Genomic DNA, 10,618 nt, shown 5'->3' with positions numbered 1-10,618 from the left:
GTAGTCTGGATTTTTTAATGGCGGTTTTTGAGCAGTGGCTTCTTCCTTGCTGAGCGGCCTTTCAGGTTATGTCGATATAGGACTCGTTTTACTGTGGATATAGATATTTTTGTACCCGTTTCCTCCAGCATCTTCACAAGGTCCTTTGCTGTTGTTCTGGAATTGATTTGCACTTTTCACACCAAAGTACGTTAATCTCTAGGAGACAGAACACGTCTCCTTCCTGAGCGGTATGACGGCTGCGTGGTTCCATGGTGTTTATACTTGCTTTGTGTGATGTATTGTTGTCTCTACCTTCTTGCCCTTAGTGCTGTTGTCTGTGCCCAATAATGTTTGTACCATGTTTTGTGCTGCTGCCATGTTGTGTTGCTCCCATGCTGTGTTGTTGTGTTAGGTCTCTCTTTATGTAGTGTTCTCTCTTTATTTAATTTATTTGTATTTTTAATCCCAGCCCCCGTCCCTGCTGGAGGCCTTTTGGTAGGCCGTCATTGTAAATAAGAATTTGTTCTTAACTGACTTGCCTAGTTAAATAAAAGGTTAAATCAAATACAAAATAGTTTGTGGGCACCGTTTGTCACTGCTATTAATGTATTGTAATTAGTGTATTGTTTAGTGTTGTGTTGTTTAGTGGCTTTGCTGGCATGAATCTAAAAAAATATTTTTTTGAGTTTACCCCACCAAGATGTACATGCTAAAATCGCCACTGCAGCATACAAGAGGAGCACTGAGGTATTGGATTTGGCTGCCAAGAGCAGAAGAGGAACCGGACTGACAGGTCCTATGAAAAGCACATGTAGCAGTGTGGCCAGTACGTCACATTTCTCACCAGCCACTCCCCTCCCACAATGGAGAAGTCATGGACATGAAGGGCTTCCCCTAAAACAGATAAGAGGTCATCATAACCTGTGTGGCTTACAATGAAGTACATTATATACAGGTAACTGCCAAAATAAAGGAAGCACCAACATAGTGTATTAATAGGGCATTGGGCCACCACAAGCCAGAACAGCTTCAATGCACCGTGGCATAGAAATCTATTGGAGGGATGCGACACCATTCTTCCACAAGAAATTCCATAATTTGGTGTTTTGTTGGTGGAAAACGCTGTCTCAGGCGCCACTCCAGAATCTCCCATAAGTGTTCAATTGAGTTCAAATCTGGTTACATCGTTTTCATGCTCCTCAAACTATTCAGTGACCACTCGTGCCCTGTAGATGGGGTTATCATCTTATGGGGGCATAGCCATGCTAGCCAAAATAATGGCCTGTCCAGCATTTTTATACATGACCCTAAGCATGAAGGAATGTTAATAGCTTAATTCACTCAGGAACCACACCTGTGTGGAAGCACCTGCTTTCAATACATTTTGATTCCTTCATTTACTCAAGTGTTTCCATTATTTTGTATTCCCTTATTGCTTACACCTGTCCTCTCAGATCCTCACAAATGCAGAGGACGGGGTGGGGGTCCATTTGAGATCAGGTGTACCTTCGGGCATCCTCTGCGGTAGGCTGTAGATGGGGCTGCACTGGATGAGGGGCTTTGCCTTGAAGGCAGGAGGAAAGTCTGAGCTCTCCATCTCCTGCTCCTTTGTGCAGCTGTGCACTCAGTCACTGTAGTTCCCATGTAAGCAGCAGCCTGCCCCTGTCTGGGAGGCCTCCTGCTGCACCAGAGACTCTGAGCCCAGGGTCAGGGCTGCACCAGAGACTCTGAGCCCAGGGTCAGGGCTGCACCAGAGACTCTGAGCCCAGGGTCAGGGCTGCACCAGAGACTCTGAGCCCAGGGTCAGGGCTGCACCAGCACAGCAAGACTGACACCACAGACACTTGGTGGCTCTCTGGCCAGCACATCATGCTGAAGGTGTGGCCAATCAATGTTGGTCAACACTGAATAAAAAAGCTTAAAAGGAGAAAGAAAAATATGGTGAAGGAAATCTAGTGCAAAAACAAGATCAACAGAGTTTGTCCACTGGGCACACACTGGTTGAATCAATGACATTAAATTGATGTCTGCGCCCAGTGGATGTTGTTTAGTGTAGGCTTACTGCTTTGCAGAACATTCATAACATCCACATCCTCATTATTGCTTTCTTATGCTTGCTTCCTCAGAACATTTAGTTCCTCTTGAAACAAACAAAAAGTCTTAACCAATAGCTTACTGAGGTCTAGTTCCCATTTCCCATCAAAGCTTCCTAGGAATAGTATTTAATATTTAGAGGAGAGGGTCTGCAGGATCTCAGAGGCTACAACGTTTACATTTACATCTGAATTTGATACATACATCCTCAATTAATTCATTAAATATAGTTTTGAGAGTAATTGTAGCCAATTTCAGGCATTGTCTGTCAGTAGTCTAGTGCACCCTGGTGGTGGATGTGGTCAAAGACAGCAGCACCATCACCAGCTGTTGGTTGTCAAAAAAACGCTTTGTGATTCACAGACCTTGTGTTGTTAACTTGTGAATACGGTTGATGGCTTATACCTAATACTTTAAGGTTATGGTCAAAGTGTTAAACAAAAATATAAATTTTACAAATAGGTCATTCCACCAAGACGGTACGTTATGGACTTCGACATTTGTAAACTCAACAAAAAAGGAAACGTCCTCACCGTCAACTGCGTTTATTTTCAGCAAACTTAACATGTGTAAATATTTGTATGAACAGAAGATTCAACAACTGAGACAAACTGAGCAAGTTCCACAGATGTGTGACGAACAGAAATTGCATAATGTGTCCCTGAACAAAGGGGGGGTCACAATCAAAAGTAACAGTCAGTATCTGGTGTGGCCACCAGCTGCATTAAGTACTGCAGTGAATCTCCTCTTCATGGACTGCACCAGATTTTCCAGTTCCTGTTGTGAGATGTTACCCCACTCGCCCACCAAGCAAGGCACCTGCAAGTTCCCGGAAATTTCTGGGGGGGGAATGGCCCTAGCCCTCACCCTCCGATCCAACAGGTCCCAGCCGTGCTTAATGGGATTGAGATCCGGGCTCTTCGCTGGCCATGGCAGAACACTGACATTCCTGTCTTTCAGGAAATCACGCACAGAATGAGCAGTAAGGCTGGTGGCATTGTCATGCTGGAGGGTCATGTCAGGATGAGCCTGCAGGAAGGGTACCACATGAGGGAGGAGGATGTCTTCCCTGTAACGCACAGCGTTGAGATTGCCTGCAATGACAACGGGCTCAGTCCGATGATGCTGTGACACACCGCCCTAGACTATGACGGACCCTCGGTGTAACGCTCATTCCTTTGACGATAAATCCAAATCCTACCATCCCCCCTAGTGAGACAAAACCTGCAACTCGTCAGTGAAGAGCACTTTTTGCCAATCCTGTCTGGTCCAACGACGGTGGGTTTGTACCCATAGGCGACGTTGTTGCCAGTGATGCCTTACAACAGGCCTACAAGCCCTCAGTGCAGCCTCTCTCAGCCTATTGCGGACAGTCTGAGCACTGATGGAGGGATTGTACGTTCCTGGTGTAACTCGGGCAGTTGTTGTTGCCATCCTGTACCTGTCCTGCAGGTGTGATGTTCAGATGTACCGATCCTGTGCAGGTGTTGTTACATGTGGTCTGCCACTGCGAGGACGATCAGTTGTCTGTCCTGTCTCCCTGTAGTGCCGTCTTAGACTTCTCATACTCATCTCACAGTACATCTCATCTCACAGTACAAATATTGCAATTTATTGCCCTGGCCACATCTGCAGTCCTCATGCTTCCTTGCAGCATGCCTAAGGCATGTTCACACAGATGAGCAGGGACCCTGTGCATCTTTCTGTTGGTGTTTTCAGAGTCAGTAGAAAGGCCTCTTTAGTGTCCTACGTTTTCATAACTGTGACCTTAATTGCCTACCGTCTGTAAGATGTTAGTGTCTTAACGACCGTTCCACAGGTGCATGCTCATTAATTGTTTATGGTTCATTGAACAAGCATGGGAAACAGTGTTTACAATGAATATCTGAAGTTTGGATTTTTATGAATTATCTTTGAAAGACAGGGTCCTGATAAGGGACGTTTATTTTTTTGCTTAGTTTATATTGTCCCCATTGCATGGTTAAATATACAGTTGATGTATGTAAACTTCAACTGTATACACCTAGGTTGGAGTCATTAAAACTTGTTTTTCAACCACTCCACACATTTCTTGTTAACAAACTATAGTTTGGCAAGTTGGTTAGGACATCTACTTTGTTCATGACAAGTAATTTTTCCAACAATTGTTCACAGACAGATTATTTCATTTATAATTCAGTGTATCACAATGCCAGTGGGTCAGAAGTTTACATAGACTAAGTTGACTGTGCCTTTAAACAGCTCGGAAAATTCCAGAAAATGGCTTTAGAAGGTTCTGATAGGCTATTTGACCTAATTTGAGTTAATTGGAGGTGTACCTGTGGATGTATTTCAAGGCCTACTTTCAAACTCAGTGCCTCTTTGCTTGACATCATGGAAAAATCAAAAGAAATCAGCCAAGACCTCAGAAAAAAATTGTAGACCTCCACAAGTCTGGTTCATCCTTGGGAGCAATTTCCAAATGCCTGAAGGTACCACGTTCATCTGTACAAACAATAGTATGCAAGTAGAAACACCATGGGACCACCCAGCTGTCATACCGCTCAGGAAGGAGATGCGTTCTGTCTCCTAGAGATGAATGTACTTTGTAGCGAAAAGTGCAAATCAATCCCAGAACAACAGCAAAGGACCTTGTGAAGATGCATGTTGTGGGGGTGCTTTGCTGCAGGAGGGACTGGTGCACTTCAAAATAGATGGCATCATGAGGAAGGGAAAGTATGTGAATATATTGAAGCAACATCTCAAGACATCAGTCAGGAAGTTGCAGCTTGGTCGCAAATGGGTCTTCCAAATAGACAATGACCCCAAGCATACTTCCAAAGTTGTGGTAAAATGGCTTAAGGACAACAAAGTCAAGGTATTGGAGTGGCCATCACAAAGCCCTGACCTCAATCCTATAGAAAATGTGGGCAGAACTGAAAAAGCTTGTGTGAGCAAGGAGGCCTACAAACCTGACTCAGTTACACCAGCTCTGTCAGGAGGAATGGGCCAAAATTCATCCAACTTATTGTGGGAAGCTTGTGGAATGCTACCCGAAACGTTTGACCCAAGTTAAGCCATTTATAAGCAATGCTACCAAATACTAATTGAGTGTATGTAAACATCTGGCCCACTGGGAATGTGATGAAAGAAATAAAAGCTGAAATAAATCATTCTCTACTATTATTCTGACATTTCACATTCTTAAAATAAAGTGGTGATACTAACTGACCTAAGACAGAGAATTTGTACTAGGATTAAATGGCAGGAATTGTGAAAAACTGATATTAAATGTATTTGGCTAAGGTGTATGTAAACTTCCGACTTCAACTGTATGAAATACAATCTAGCCTATACTCTAACTTTGTAGGCCGCATGTGCAGCACCAGAATGTTCTCTCCCTGCTTGATCGGTGTGCATAATTAATATAATACAGTAATACAGTTCACAATCAAAAAGATTAACCTACAGGAGCAAGTTTAATTTATTTAGCCAAGAGAGCATATAGCTAGCTACATCTGTGGGCTTTTATGTTTTTCTATTTTGCGTAATGTGCAGTAGCCTACAGTATACCCTATAGGCCCACAGTATAAGGGCACCATCATTGACTTTTTTGGGCTTGGGCTCATTAAATGTATTTAACATGTGGCTCATCAGGCTCAGGTAAATTCAGACATAGGACTATGTATATACTTCATAAGGCTTTAGAAGGAGACTTCTGGTTTTGGCAGGAAATACCGAGTTAACCGGGATAAAAGTTACTTATTCTCAGGATGGAACATTTGTAAAATACCGGCAAAATATTAAACCCTAATCCTGATTTCAGGGCAATTTACTTTAGACTGAGATGTGAAGATTTTAGCAGAAATGTTGATAGACGAATAGGATGCTCTCCAGTGACTTCACTCAATAGGCCTATATACAAGTGGATTCTCCAGTGACTTCACTCTAATAGGCCTGTGGATGACAGTATATATACTTAAAGGTAGACATTGGGCACAAAAATGGACCAACTACGCCTCTTTCTCAACTTTCAAACAGAAATGGGTGGCTCATTGATGCTTCATTCTCATCATGCACGCTGCAACCAACATAGTTATTTTGTTAGCTAAGCTAGCCGCTGTAGCTAGCCAGTAACTCCTCCAGTATGTGTTAACGTCATTTCACAGGATTTGTTTTTGGATGGAAGCTGCAGATATCGGTAAGAAATGGCACTTCAGTAGCCAAATATCGTATTCAACATTTGTAATAATTTTTTATTCATCGGTTAAGCATAAAAAAAACAGGTATGATCAGTTATAGCTTAAAGCTGTTCTTTTGGCGTTTTGGCCCAAAATTGACCTTTATTGACTGCAATGTCCATGTTATATGCATGTATAAGAATGAAGATGAACAATAATAATGAATTTGAATAATTGGATAACTTCACGAAGTGACAAACTCAAACCTGTCACAGTCTCACAACGCTGTTATTGATCAAAAAGTAATGGGGGTTGAGTGTGATGGGGTTGAGTTTTTCGCCTTAAAATGGCCACTGCTGCTCATGTGGTGAACATGGCATGCATGAAATTAAGAAATTGCATACATTGTATCAATAAAAACTAGTTTTGATAAGTAATAGTTCTCTTTATTTCATGTAACAGAGTTGAGTTGTTGAGCTTGACAACCCCATGCTTCAGCGGTCGCCTATAAATATTGTTCAGTTTAAAGTTTAGGGCTACGACTGCAATGAGACCAGGCTGGGCTACGGGATGGTTTGACACGTTGGCGATTTCAATGTAACTACCAACGTAACAAAGACGTATTTAACAACAATTCAAAAGTGTAACAAAGTAACAGAGATCGCGTTTACACTGAACAGATGGATACATATAACACGTTGTTGAACATTGCCTTAATTATTATTAGACCATGTTTCTCACCGCTTATTAAGAAACCTGTCCGTGAAAGTGAAGTGATGAATTGGTGCTCCTATATTGCTCTATAATAACAACTACCCGTTTTCGGTTCTGTAGCCTATAAGTGTACCACTACCTCCTACTCACTTCCCAAAACAGCGGGTCACCCGGTCTCGCTCGTTGAGGGGGGTTGATTCACATGTCAAGTGGATGAAGCTGATGAGAGGAGACAACATGCAGTGCCACAATAGATTAATGCTTTGTGTCGCAGACGTCCTCTTGTTTTGTCTGTTTGCATTTCAATAGATGCCATTTTTTCAGTTATTTTAACGGACTGTCAGTGATACAAGGAATCAGAAATTATGTGAACCTAATTAACCTTCATTTCAAAGGTTGTTATTTAGTGTAGGAACATGTATTTCTATGGTTATACTGAAAAAAAGAACTGCATTTTAGCAAACTGAATAATTAATGTAACACCTTCACAAACCTGATCGACTTAATAAAGCAAGAGAAATCATTATAAAAAAAGGTCAAACAGACCATGCCAATACAATAGGCCTTCCTGACACTTTTGGAACCAAGACCTTCATGTCACTCAAACTACACACTGTAATTTCTCGTGTGTTGTTACTTATGCTACCAGGGGTAAAACAATTGGTCTGGGGCGAGATCCTGCAGCTATACTCCAAATGAGCAGCCTGGCCTCAGACTAGACGTAACATAGTAAATGTAAATATGTATGTTACCACACCAAATGTAACATAAGACAGAAGATCACTTAAGGCAAAAAACTAAAGAACGGTGGTTGGTTGGGGTGTTGCGTTACAGACATTAGCATTTTAGCTAACTAGCATTTTAGCAACTTTAACTACTTAATACTTTTTAGCTACTTTGCATGTTAGCTAACCCTTCCCCGGACCTTAACCCTTTAGCTAACCCGTCCTCTAACCTAGCTAACGTTAGCTACCTAGCTAACCATACGAAACGTAACATGTCATATTAAACGGAGTGTCTCAGATTTACGTACAGAATAATACAAAATGCTCCGAGACCAGCAGCCAGTAAGAGCCAGGTGCAGAGCCCAGTACCTTTGGTTAAGCAAATTTTGCAATATCGAATGAAAATTGCTGCGCACATTTAATTTTCCTCAGCCAACAACACGAGTAACCAACAGCAAAATCAGAATGGTTTACCTATTCAATTGGTCAGCTTGTCGAACTCCATGCAAGAAATATTCCCCCAGAGGCGCTTTAAAATTTGCAAGTGCCAGAGGGAGAAACATCCATGCCCAGCGACTGCTCATTTCTTAACAGTTGCGGGAAAACACTTTTGAAAGCAGTTGCTGGCCACTTAAAATAGCAGGGTCACTGCTTTCTATTAGCCTACTAAATGTATTTCTGTGCACCATTTTCCAATATTCAGTTGGTCATAGTCTCTCAACTAGGCTACTTTATGGTGTGCCAAGCAGGTATAGTGACCATGAACACCACGAGAAACATCTATTTTATTTCATTATGTTTGGCAGTGACTGGCTGTCTCCTGAGACTCTTTGCAAAAGGACCCGACGACAGAAATCCGGGAGATGGTGAAGAGTCTGCTGGATTCAATTGCGGCCACTACCTCCACTGGCAACCAGGACACCGGCGCAGCCTTCAAGAAACGCTCAACTCAGAGACCCTTCGGAAGATTGAGACCCTGGGTGCATGGTCAAAATGACATGCCGGTGAAGAAACCAGAGATATATTAGCAGATGACACACCTGGGCAACCGCTGCTAGCCCACCTATTGCTGCGGCTACCCTACTATGCTGCTCAGCCCGTGTACTACAGCACCTGGCTGAGCTCCCCCCAGTACAAGTATGTATAGGTATACTGGAGAGGAGATTGAGGTGGACCCTCAATGAATACTTCACCATCAAGTACTTCATCAGGGAAAACATCCATCAAGGCACAAACCTGGTCCGACATGGAGAAAAAAAATAAAGCTCTGGAAAAAAAGTGAAAAATATTGTGTATTTATTTGTTGACAGTTATAAGGTTGCAGGTCCATAAGTCCATGCCTTGCACATATGGATCCACAGTTACTGTACCTGAACACTGGAATTCTGACCATGGCTAAGAGTATCCCATTTTATTATTTGATTTAACATCGATTATAAAAGTGTACTAAAACGAGGACACTGACAAACACTTCAAGACAGAAACATCAATGCAGAAGCCAGGTCTTAGTTTTTTTTCCAATTCCATTTTCCAATTCATCAAGGCATAAACAGTCTTGCATTATTTAAATAGTTCAAGTCAGAAGCCTTACACCTACTTTTCTGCCATACCAGTAGGCCTATCCGATAGGCTACTCCTTTACAAGAAACTGTCCTTTGATAGGCCTAAGCATATTTCAGTAACATCACCCAAGCCTCAGCTCTCCCTCCCTCCCCTACCACCAAAGAAAATGGAGAACAAGCAACATACTTCAATTCAGGAAAAGTTATTTATTCTAAGAAATGTGCAGTATAGAAAATACTTCAGTCCATTTCCAAAATAATCTGTCAGTCAGATGAAACATACAGGGTCTTTTTTGATGCTGCCATGCTACATAGGTAAATGTCAACTGCTTAAAAACAAAAAAACAACCAAAATTTATATAAAAAAAGTCCAAATGTACAACATTTAAGAGCAAATAAATATGATTCACATTTAATCAAATCTAGATATTTTACTAGTGCAGACAAACTGGATGACAGAGTAGAAGGAGTGAGTGGCATACAGACTTCCATGTCTTGTGCAGACTACACATCAGCGACAACAAAGCTGCATTACAGTATGATAACCTCACAGACCATTTACAACTACACTGTCCATACATGGACAGCACAAATGATCACACTACCTACGAGAAGACCTCATCTAGTACTAAAAATCCCTAGCAAGTAAAACAATACATCCTTAAACAGCAGGGTTCCCCAACTGGCTCGCGGGTGGTTTTATTTGGCCCAAGTTTTCTGAGCAAAACTTGTTCCTAAGAATTCCCACGGATAATAGAGATACATGTGATCGTATACAAATGTAAGCAAGGTTTGAAATGATGTTTTAGGTGAAATATATATTTTTGGCCTTCTTGCGGTCAAATTGCAGTATACAAATTATTTGTAATTATGTTCCGGCCCACCAACCATTCACTCAAGAAAGAAAATTGGCCTGCGGCTGAATCTAGTTGATGATCCCTGATATACAGTATCCTGGGACAAATCAAAAGTCTCACAGCTTCTAGTATTTTCCTATATTCATCCCTCCCTGAGCACATTTCCTGTTAATGCCATAGGTGTCTATAATTGGAGGGAACTACACTGCCATCTCTATGCTGCCTAACACAGATCCAGTAGAACCACAGGGCTCAGGTTGTCTACTCACCTCACTGTGGCAGGAAGGCATGCAATCTATACAGCTGGTGAGACAAGATCATATTTAAAGAGCCCTATTCTGACGACCTCAGACATACGCCCTTTAACCCCCCCCCCCCCCGGCGGTAACACAAATAACCTTACAATAAAATGTTCCAAGGACGGGTCCGCTATACTTTTGTTCAGGACAGTAACATGACTTGGCACTGGGGAAATTAGACATAGTCATGACAATAGTAGTGTTAGGCCATTTGTGTGCTGGGGA

Source organism: Oncorhynchus nerka, linkage group LG25 (assembly GCF_034236695.1).
Source record: "Oncorhynchus nerka isolate Pitt River linkage group LG25, Oner_Uvic_2.0, whole genome shotgun sequence".
Taxonomy (NCBI): Eukaryota; Metazoa; Chordata; class Actinopteri; order Salmoniformes; family Salmonidae; genus Oncorhynchus; species Oncorhynchus nerka.
The sequence above is the reverse complement of the archived record's forward strand: the minus strand, read 5'-3'. Positions refer to the sequence as shown.